Here is a 10,737-nt window from a genome sequence, read left to right on the forward strand (position 1 = left end):
GTCAAAGTGAATAGCAGTGGAAGATTGAATGTACCAGTTAATGGCCAGTTAGCTTTAAACAAGAGGGTTTAGCTGGTTCAGAGATTATATTATATATATAATATAAGAGGCTGCTGCTAATATATATATATATTACGTTATAATTCCTTACTTCTTTCTTTACAGGGCTTGTATAAAGGCAATAAAGTAGTCTATGAAGATGAGATATGAGTTTACAGTTGATTACAGTTCCTCCTCGGTATTGAGGAGCTTGGTTTATGGTGTTTTACTGATTTCCCTCGTTGTCTTCTTGTAACTTCACAGTTCATTTCATTCGTACGCTCTTTGCATGCTCACAGCTCGCACGCCGAGCACATACAAAGCTTGACGATAGCCGGCCAGAACTTTTCTGTAATTGATCCAAAAGTCCGAACCATCCAGAAAAACTAGGAACACTAGAAACGTTTCAGTTTGATCAGGACCGAGACCGCCTCTGTTATCGAACCAAGGTTCGTCTGTCTGGTCCGGACCACGGTCTGGATGAGGTTTCACACCTGTAGTTTATCAAACTGAAAAGTCCAAGAGTCCAGACCAAACGAGGCAGGTGTGAAAGGGCCCTAAGTGTCTACAGCCATGCTAGTGGCCCTGTGCTGAATGCTAACGTCAATAAGCTAACATGCTCATAATTACCATTGAGCCATGTTGCTAATTAGCAATACATGATGATGGGCATGTCCTTAGCTTTTTCAGATATTTGGTCAATTTAAGTTTTGAACAGATTATAATTAAACTAGAATTAAATGGACTTGGATGGTAAATGGCACCGTTCTAGTCTCTCCGACCACTCAAAGCGCTTCACACCACATGTTATCATTCATTCACCCATTCAAACACTGATGGGAGAGGCTACCATGCAAGGCCGCCTGCACATCAGGAGCAGCTTGGGTGCAACTTATCTGTCTTGCCGAAGGACACTTAGACTTTGACAAAGACCAGAGAAGCCGGGGATCACACCGTCGATCTTCTGTTAGGAAGACGACCCGCTCTACCTCTGAGCCCCAATTAAATTCAAAGAGATCATCAAAGTCATTAGGATTCATCCTCTGGGCACCATGAATGTGTGTACCAAAGTTCATGCCAATACATCTAACACTTCTAAGCATATTTTTACGGAATAAAAACAAAAAATGTCTTCCTCTTGGTCTGACTGGTTGCAAAGACGAGGGACGACCAAAGTCCGTTGGCTTCGACATTCATTTAATGAATGAATAAAACGCATGAATGACAAGCGATCTGCGGACTCAGATAGACATAGGCCACTTCTCCATTCAGTCGGCCAGAAACCTGCTCATTCATGCAACAGGAAAGAGAGGAAGAGGAAGAGGCCTCCATCACCCCTACTACCGCCCCGCTCTCTCTTCCTCTCTTCCTCTTTCTGCTTTAATAATAGAAAGTATAGGACGTTCTGGACGCTGAGTGTCGCAAGTGTTTATAGAACCTTGTTGCATGCAGACCGCTTGTCATTTGAGAACATTCTGCTTTCAAGAGAAGTGTGAAGAACAGTTTACAGGAACAATCATCCGTGTTTGTCCTTTAAGCAAACGTTTCTTCCTCATTCAAACTGCGATGTCGCTCTTGTAAATCCTTCACTTGTCTGTGATCGCTACACAAAAACATACTTTGGGCAAAAATACATTTTCTTTGTGCCTCATGCTGCACAGTTTTGTTAGTTTGAGAAAACCTTTACCATTGATGACATATAGGAAGTGGAAGTAGTCACTGTGACGTCACCCCTTTGCTTGTGAACTGCGGTTTTGAAGCCTCAGGCTCTGTATTTTGGCTGTCGCCATCTTGGTTTTTGGAACCAGAAGTGACACAAAAGGTTCGATCTACATACAACCGAACGCTCAATAAGATGTTTTCTTTAATGAACTGAAAACACAGTGAAAGGGTTAAAGTTGTAAGGCGAAAAACACGGACACCGAGGTAGCGACCTGTCTTTTATATGGTAGCCCCGCCCTAAAGCATACCCTGCTTGACTCTAAATGGACCATAGTTTACTAAATGAACATCATGCTGTATTGAAGAAGACTTGAAACTAGAGATTGAAACCATAAACTCATGTTTACAATGTTTACTGAGGTAATAAATCTGGTCAGTAGAGAGAATGCGAGACTTCCGCATCGGCTTCACTCGGCAGAACCAGGGGTTGCCGCCTGGTTGGTCCTCTGCCTGCACAAATCTAACCTTTCATTGAATAACTTTTGCAAATGTCGAACAAAATTGGCATCGCTGCATGCGAATAGTTTTGATGCAAAATATTCACAGGCGAGTATCTCTCATATTTGTGTTGTTTATTTGTCGTCGTGCGTGAAGGCCTTGAGAAAGACAGAGGCCATCAGTGAACCTCGAAACGCCGCCACCTTAGAGAGCGTCGTCCCTTCCTGCCGAGCAGCTGGTCGTCCCCACTCATGGTGCAGTCATACAGTTACACTGCTCTTATTGTCACTCAGCCAATATTCTACACAGATTTAAACAAAACACACGGTCGAATTGAGCCGAAGTTAATCCCCTACAGGCCTCTGAACACAGACGCTCCTTTGTGCGATCCAAACACCCGTTCAGCCCCGTGGAGACATTTTTGTTCTGTGTCTCATCACATGCCTGTTTCTCCGGTTGGTTATCATGTTATTTAGGGAAGAAGCTCGAGGACGTTTTGATGTCACGATTCAGTGAGGGAACATTTTGTCTCAGGATCCATTTAATGTGGTGTTTTTGGTTAAAATAGTACTGGAGCTGTGAAAAGTAAATCATCTGGTTTGGAAAGACTTTTAGACTGTCAAGATGGCGCTGCGGATGGCAGCCTCGGTACTGGGAAAAAAACGAGGGGAGGCGGAATCTAATTCTACATTAATGAAGGTTGGTGTTCAGATGTCACAGTGTTGAATAAATCATGACCACGAGGCAAAGCTGGAGTTACAGGCCACTGATTGCCACAGACCCGGATGAACTCACTGACACTGTGACGACGTAGATCAGTTTTTGTGAGGACATGTGTGTGCCGACTAAAACCTTCTGCACATACAACAGCAATAAACTCTGGTTTACTGAAAAACACAGGCAGCTTCGTCAGGCTAAGGAGGAGGCCTACAGAAGTGGGGACAGGATCCTGTACAACCAGCAGTTTGCCTACAGGTCGGTGGATGATGCAGTCAACATGGGCAGGAAACATCACTGCAGACCCTTCACACCCTGGACACAACCTGTTCCAACTCCTCCCCTCTGGTAGGCGCTACAGAGCACTGTACGCCAAAACCACCAGACACAGGAACAGCTTCTTTCCGCTGGCCGTCATAATACACTATTACCTCCATTTCATTGTCATCGATGTTGTTTTTTATGTTCAAATATATACTTTTGTATATATATTTATATTTGTACATAGTCAAATGTTTACCTCTGTTCTACTTTGTCGTCCTTGTTTTTTGTATATGTGTCTATTTCTGTGTTTGTACGTTGAGAGCAATGGAAAAACCAAAGTCAAATTCCTTGCATGCGTACGTATACATGACCAATAAAGCTGATTCTGATTTATAGAATAAATAATGAGAATATTTAATATTTATATAGCACTTTTCTTACAGGGACACTGCTGAGTTTTCATGTAAACTAACAGTTATGTTGACAATAACACTCATCATTTCAATTCTGTTGTATTCGGATGTGATTTATTACACTTTAATTTACTTACACACACACACACACATACAGACACATATATACAAAATGCAACAAAATACTGTAGATGTTTGGCAAAAACATACAAGAACAAAGACATCTAGAAACATCGTTTCTAGAAATAAAATACATATTCTGTACATGCTGTTCATGTTCTGCTCCCATATTGAAAATTGATGTTACAATAAACTAAAACATAACAGTTGGAGTCAGGATTTGCTCATCAAGTTGAGGAGTTGAGGATTATTTATAGAATTAATAATTGGCCACTTGTGGGCAGATCAACAAGCTGTAAATACAACATTGACATAGCATCCCCCTTTTGTAGTCCATAGCCAACTTGTTAGCAAACAGCTGCTTATTTACACATCCAACAGACACGGAGCAACATTATCATTCATTTGGAGGCATGTTTATGGCCGTCCATCGGATCTAAGTCCAATGTTGACTCTCCTTTTAGCTCCTTTTAGCTCTGGTTTGGTCTCCTCCACCTCCTGAGGGAAATATCTTTCTCTTTAGCTGCTACATTTTCCACTTTCATCACCAGCTAACTGTGTTTGTCTGCTGTGTGGGGCTTGTTCTGTGGAACCAAAAAGAGCTGAAAGACACAAAAAACGCTCTGAATTGCTGAGAAAAGGTGCAGATTTGGGAGAAAATTCTCTGAGAGTTCGTCACTTCCTGTCAACCTTTTCGCTATTGAAACAGTCATTTGATCTGTTGTGAATGATACGAAAGACGCCACATAATTGGATATAAACCTTGATGCTGTTGAGTGCACATACTGTGGAAACAGACAGGTCTATTATCAGCTAACCAGGCAACTGGACATGCGTTCAGTGAACCAATCAGAAAGGCAAATGGACGTACAGATAAAATGCTCAGCAGCAGAGAGTCTCACATGTGGAGAGACATACAGAACAAGATGTCTGAGGCCAACCACAGTTTTTGGAGTTGGCAGCTCGTCGACATTCCCGACGTTCCCTGAAACTTGAACTGTGTAGGATTCTAAGAACTTTAGGAACGAACCAGGAGGAGGAGGAGGAGGAGGAGGAGGAGGAGGTGGAAACAGGGCGGGAGATCAGGGTTAGCGTGGTGGAGTGGTGCAACCAGAGGACTTTATTTTTAGGACTACAAGAAGAAACAGACAGACAGAGAGAGAGAGAGAGAGAGAGAGAGAGAGAGAGAGAGAGAGAGAGAGAGCGCAAGGCAGAAATAAATTCATTTATCATCATCGTTTCTAAATATTTATACATCTGATCATTTTAGCAGCCTGCTCTGTTAGAGAATGTCCTGCTGATGCTCCGCTGCAGCTTCACGCATCACTAGGTCTGTTTCAATCTGTCAGTTTTGATGCACATTTTCAGTTTGCACAAAAAAAAAATACATTTTAAAAAGCCGAAAATTAGTGGAAAAAAAACTTTCTCAAAAGTTTTTACCTTTAAAGATTATTTTTTGGTCTTTCTGCTTTATCTTATAGTGAGAGAGACAGACAGGGAATGCAAAGTGCAATGGAAGCAAATTAAGAAAATGAAATGACGTGACTTCAACATGAAGCTTGTGCTCCGATGAAGAGACAAAACAGTTTCCTCATCGTTTCGTACAGATCTGATCCTCATTTGTATCAACATACACTCACACAAAGATTCGTATATTTCACAAAAAGTTACTCCTCATTTTTGTGGGTCTTCCTACGAAAGTCCAGCAACACATATATCAATATCCGCTCGTTACATAACTACGGTCTTTTCAAAATAAACTTCACAGGAGACAACTTAGCCATTATGAAGCCTCGAGTTCGGTGAATTTGTCGTCACCATCTTGGCTTTTTTGCAACCGATGAACGAAAGTTACCATATTTACAATGCAGAGAAGTGACGTAGAGACGCTATATACCAGCCTGTCAATCACAGTGTAGCCCCGCCCTAAAGCATCCCCTGCTTCATGGTCTGTTTGACTCTAAATGGACCATAATGTACTAAATGAACATCATGCTGTATTGAAGAAGACTTGAAACTAGAGATTGAGACCATAAACTCATGTTTACAATGTTTACTGAGGTAATAAATCAAGAGAGAAGTAGAGTCATTTTCTCATAGACTTCTATACAATCAGAGGAGTTGCCCCCTGGTGGACACTAGAGAGAATGCAAGTTGAAGACACTTCCTCATCGGCTTCACCAGAACCGGAGGGGCCCGATTAGTGTGATTCTAATTAACTCATCTTTTTATGCCCTCTTCTTCTGCAGCGGTATAACGGTTTGCCGTCTGGAGAATTGGCACCGCCTGCTGCTTATCTCGATGAACCAACTCCTCGCATAGCCGTAGTAAATGGAAACAAGCATTCATTCGCAATTTTATGTTGCAGATATTGTTGAAATTCGATTGACATTTGCCCTACAGTTGGATGGAAACCCACTCATAGTGTATTAACTTGAGTTTAGTAAGAATAGACACTGTGGATTTTGTCCTCCATCACTTACAATAGAAGCACTTCAGTAAAAGGTTATTTTTATGACCAGTATGAACAGGAGGAATGATTATATCGAGAGTTTTCACGCTCACAATATCCTGAATTACTGCCTTTTACTCGTCCACAAAGTATAAATCAGACGTTTGATCTCTGCCTTGACTTCACATCAGAGGAAACCTTCAGCGAGTCCGCTTCTTAGTTTTTGTCTCTTGATAATATGTCCAACATCAGCTGATGCTAATAAAGAACAAGAACACCAGGGCACGCGCACACATGCACACACACACTCACACACGCACACACACACTCTCATCACCCGCAGTATGAAGGGAACACACTGTAGTCGTTTGGATGCTAGTCTCCTTTCGCCATATTTGGCAACCTGTTGCTGCCACACACACACACACACACACACACACACACACACACACACACACACACTCCCCTGCCGTTCCCTCTCTCTATGATCGTGACTGAACCCAAGAACCTGATGAACCCTCCCCTCCCCCTCCTCCTCCTCCTCCTCCTCCTCCTCTTTCAGGTTCACTGGGTGATCTTCTGGGAATCAAAAGCAGCAACACTTCTTCTGGACAGCTGGTTGGCGGGAGTTTTTTTCACTTCGGGCAACGTGAGGCAGTGTTCGCGAGGTGTCACTGAGTCACTCCATATCTGTCAGGTTGGATTTCAACTACGTTGTATCTACTTTAAAAAAAAAACAAGAGCAAACATCTTTAAATATAACTTTTATGAATTCTGGAGGAGCCAAAAAGCATGCAGTGCATTTAAATGTTTAGGATTCTATATTTAACATCAATGTAAAAGAGCTTAAAGTCCCAGTGCTCCGGGTTCACTCCTGACCATGTGCTTCAGCAGAGATGGCGCCAACGCCGCCGGTTGGCTGCAGGAGCCGGCTCCGCCCCCCCCCCCCGCTCATATCCTTGCTCGAAAGCGCTCCTCGGCCTGCTCCGAGAATAAATGTGTTACTAGGTCATCACCGCGGGGACTCGATCTGTGTAATGCAGCTGAGCGGGTCAGGCCGCTGAAATCCTACACTCGCTCTATTTCAGGCAGCAATGCCTCGTTGGCTGCAGCTCGACACCCAGAACAATATTGGTCAGGGTTCATCACAGGTTTAACACCTGAGCCTGCGGTCTAGATACCCGTCCACATAACCCCCTTCACCTTTCTGCATAAGAGAGCTTCACTGGTAACTCACAAGTAGGACGTCTCAGCTTTACTTTCAACGACTCATAACTTCAGTTCCAGTTACCCACTTACATATTCAAAAAGACTAATTAGGCCATCTGTAATCGTGACGCAATGAATCCCGACTACTTTTGATCTCGACTTCTAATCAAACCGATCTGGATATCTGGATTTTGTGAATAGAACTATTGTTTTACATACGCAGAGAAGCACCACGAATCTTAAATAGCCACAAATAAACTGTAGATAAAAGTAATCTTCATCTAGCAAAGTTGAAAAGAGGCGTATAAGAACAAAAAATGAATTATTTGGGATTTGGCAAACAAAAGGTGAGGTGACAGTCATGAACTATGCAAAGTTCTTTAGCGTAGATGGTGATTTTCATTTTATTAATCTATATTATTATAATATAGATTGTTTGCTTTCAAAAGTAATGGTAGAAATCGATAGAAATCTACAGTATAAAAAAGAAAATGAAGTAAAATATATTAAAATACATAAAAGTATGAAGCCTCCATTGATTTATTACCAGCAGTGACTGCTGTCTCTTCACTTGCACATCCTGTCTTCTATCTTTATTCACTTTCATCTTCACCGATACATTTGTTCTGCACGTTTCAGTACTTTTATTGACCCAAAGAAATCCGGTTAGCAGTCGATACCTGAAATTCATAGAACGGCAGTTACGTGATGTAACTCCTGTTCTCTCATTCATCGAGACTGAACGCGCCGTTTGCTTCTACTTTTCCATCATTCTCATGTGTTCTGATTAATGACTGCGAAGCCAACACGCAATGTGACGATTGATTCATCAACAGCTTCCTCACCAATTCAACTTTTCTGTGTGTGGATCCTCTGATTCTTCCCCGAAGGAAGAATTTTTATGAGATATCATGTTATATCTCATAAAAAAAACAGGATTATTTCTCCGCTGCGACATCCGAGTTGCCGAACACTGTTTGGATTTGATTCCACGGTATTTACTGCGTGAAACCACAGAGGCTGTAAACTGAAAAGAAAAAGCTGAAGAGGCTCTTTGACTGTTAAGAGTTTACAGAAATGTTAAACTCACATCTGCATCCAAGTCTGATGATGAAATATGGACTCTGACTGCTCCCTGCTGCTGCAGGCGGCCTTATACAGAGCTCTTTAACACACACACACACACACACGTGCAGTCAGGCTGACACAGCTGACGTGGCATCCAAACAGCACGTGGACTGATGCGTGGAAAGAGAGGGAAAAAAAACCTCAAGAGCTCTTCAGTTGGAGGGATTTAAAGGGGAGGTCCAACTTTAACGTTCTGTCTCTCCCTCTCTCAACCGCACACACACACACACACACACACAATTTTGAAATGTCAGAGGCTCGTTGTATTTTTATTTCCGTGGTTGAATTTAACATAAATTGCTCCAAATGAGAGATGTAGTCAGAGTTGAATTTGCTTTACATTCAAACTTTTATTGAAAGTTATTTCAATATAAAACTAATTACAAAAAGTTTTTTTTGTACCGTGCAAATATAAAGAGAAAAAGAGAGGAATAAAAAATTCTGACAAAATCAAAATAATAACTGATCGTGGAGAACTCTATGATTTCAACACGTCAGAGATCAGCCATTAAAAGCAGCAGTTTGCCACAAGGTACCACACCCGAGTGAACACCCCTCTCTCACTAGTAGAGACCTACGGTGGCCTTCAGGGCTCATTCTTAGCTCACTACTACAATTCTTAGTTTCATGTGATGACACACCAAAGAATACTTATGAATATTATCTCCATTTCTACTAACAGATCCCCCTCAACCCCTCACACCGGCCCGTGACAACTTAAAACGTTCCTGAGAGCTGGATTCTTCTTGTAGGATTTAAGGTTAGGTTAGAGGAGATAAGGTGACAGGAAATGACACGAGGTAGACACTGAACAGTATCTAAATGTCGTTTCCTTGCAGACACTTTGAAGCGTTCTTCTTGAGAGCGTGGATTCGATTGTTGACGTAGTACTTGAGGGCCGACCATTTTCTGGTCCCGAGGACCTCTGTTTCCAGCCTCAGGCACATCTCACAGTCACTTTTCCCCGGAACGCGACCCGACGTGATGAAGGACATCATGTGCGTCTCCACAGCAAGGACCTCCTCTTTCTGCCACCGTATCCTGCGCGTCCGGCGACCTGCACAACAATAAACACAAGTCAATATTTCTGTCAGTTGATATCAAATAAGGAATATTTTCTTCAAAACGTCTCTAAAGGTTTACCTCTTATTGCAGACGTGGTCTCACTCTGACTGGATGTGATCAGACTATCTGATAAGAAGAAGAAAACAACATTTAGTATTAATATTAATCACACAAACAGGAACCTAGAGATGCCTCAGGTCAAACCTAGTCTCGTATAACATATATTTACCTTGTGAGTCGGACTCAACCTTCTTGCCTTTGTCCATCTGCACAATCTCTGTGAGTTTAGAAGTGAGGAGAATGACGGTTGGTAAAACATTCATTTGACTCCAACATGCTCTAATAATGAAGCAGGACGAGCACATGAGATATAAGAACTGTTCACATTAGATGAGCTATTCTTTAAGTTACTATGCACCATTGGGGTCAATGCTGATGTCCTCCAGGCTCTTGCCTTTGAATTCTGCGTGGCGGCCCCGGTCCAGATCCATGAGGGCTTTGCAGATTTTAGCGAGTTGCAGGGTTCCCGCAGGAAGTCTGTAGAACGGCTGGTGCACTCTCACGCCGGGTCCGAGTAAACCGGCCAACTGACCCAGCTCCGCGTTGCCGAGGTTCAGAACCAGAGACAGGGTTCCCATCTGTCTGCGCAGTTTGGCGCAGCTTAAACCGATGGGATTTGTTGCACCGCAGTCCCTGGCGTAGTTTCGAACGGTATCGGACCCCCGGTAGCAGCTCAAAGCAAACGGTCTCCCAAAAAAGTACACGTTTCCCAGAGGAACCTTACACGCCTTCCGGTTGCTCACCAGCAGATCCATCGCTTGCTGCATCGCCGGGGTCAGAAGCACGACGAGTTTTCTTCCCCGTTTCCCTCTCATCTCTACTCGCCTGGTGTTCTGACAGAGCTTCTTCTCGATGTGCGACAGCGCTGCGTCCGCGTCTTCCTGAGGTTCTGGGGACACGTATGCAGAGAGGGGCATTCCGGACACCTCCCTTGTTCTTCGTCGGTTGAACAGCGCGACTTGAGTTAAGGTGACCTTTGCCAGCCGCGACCACGCCCGGGCGAAGGGCCTCCTGCACAGGTCCGTCTGAAAGCGCTGCCGCTGCACGTCCAAGTAACAATGGAGACGCTGGACGTCTTGTATGAATGCAAGCAGCAGAGGGGCGGTATAC

Source organism: Anarhichas minor, unplaced genomic scaffold, assembly GCF_050575085.1.
Source record: "Anarhichas minor isolate MPS153535 unplaced genomic scaffold, ASM5057508v1 ptg000021l, whole genome shotgun sequence".
Classification (NCBI taxonomy): Eukaryota; Metazoa; Chordata; class Actinopteri; order Perciformes; family Anarhichadidae; genus Anarhichas; species Anarhichas minor.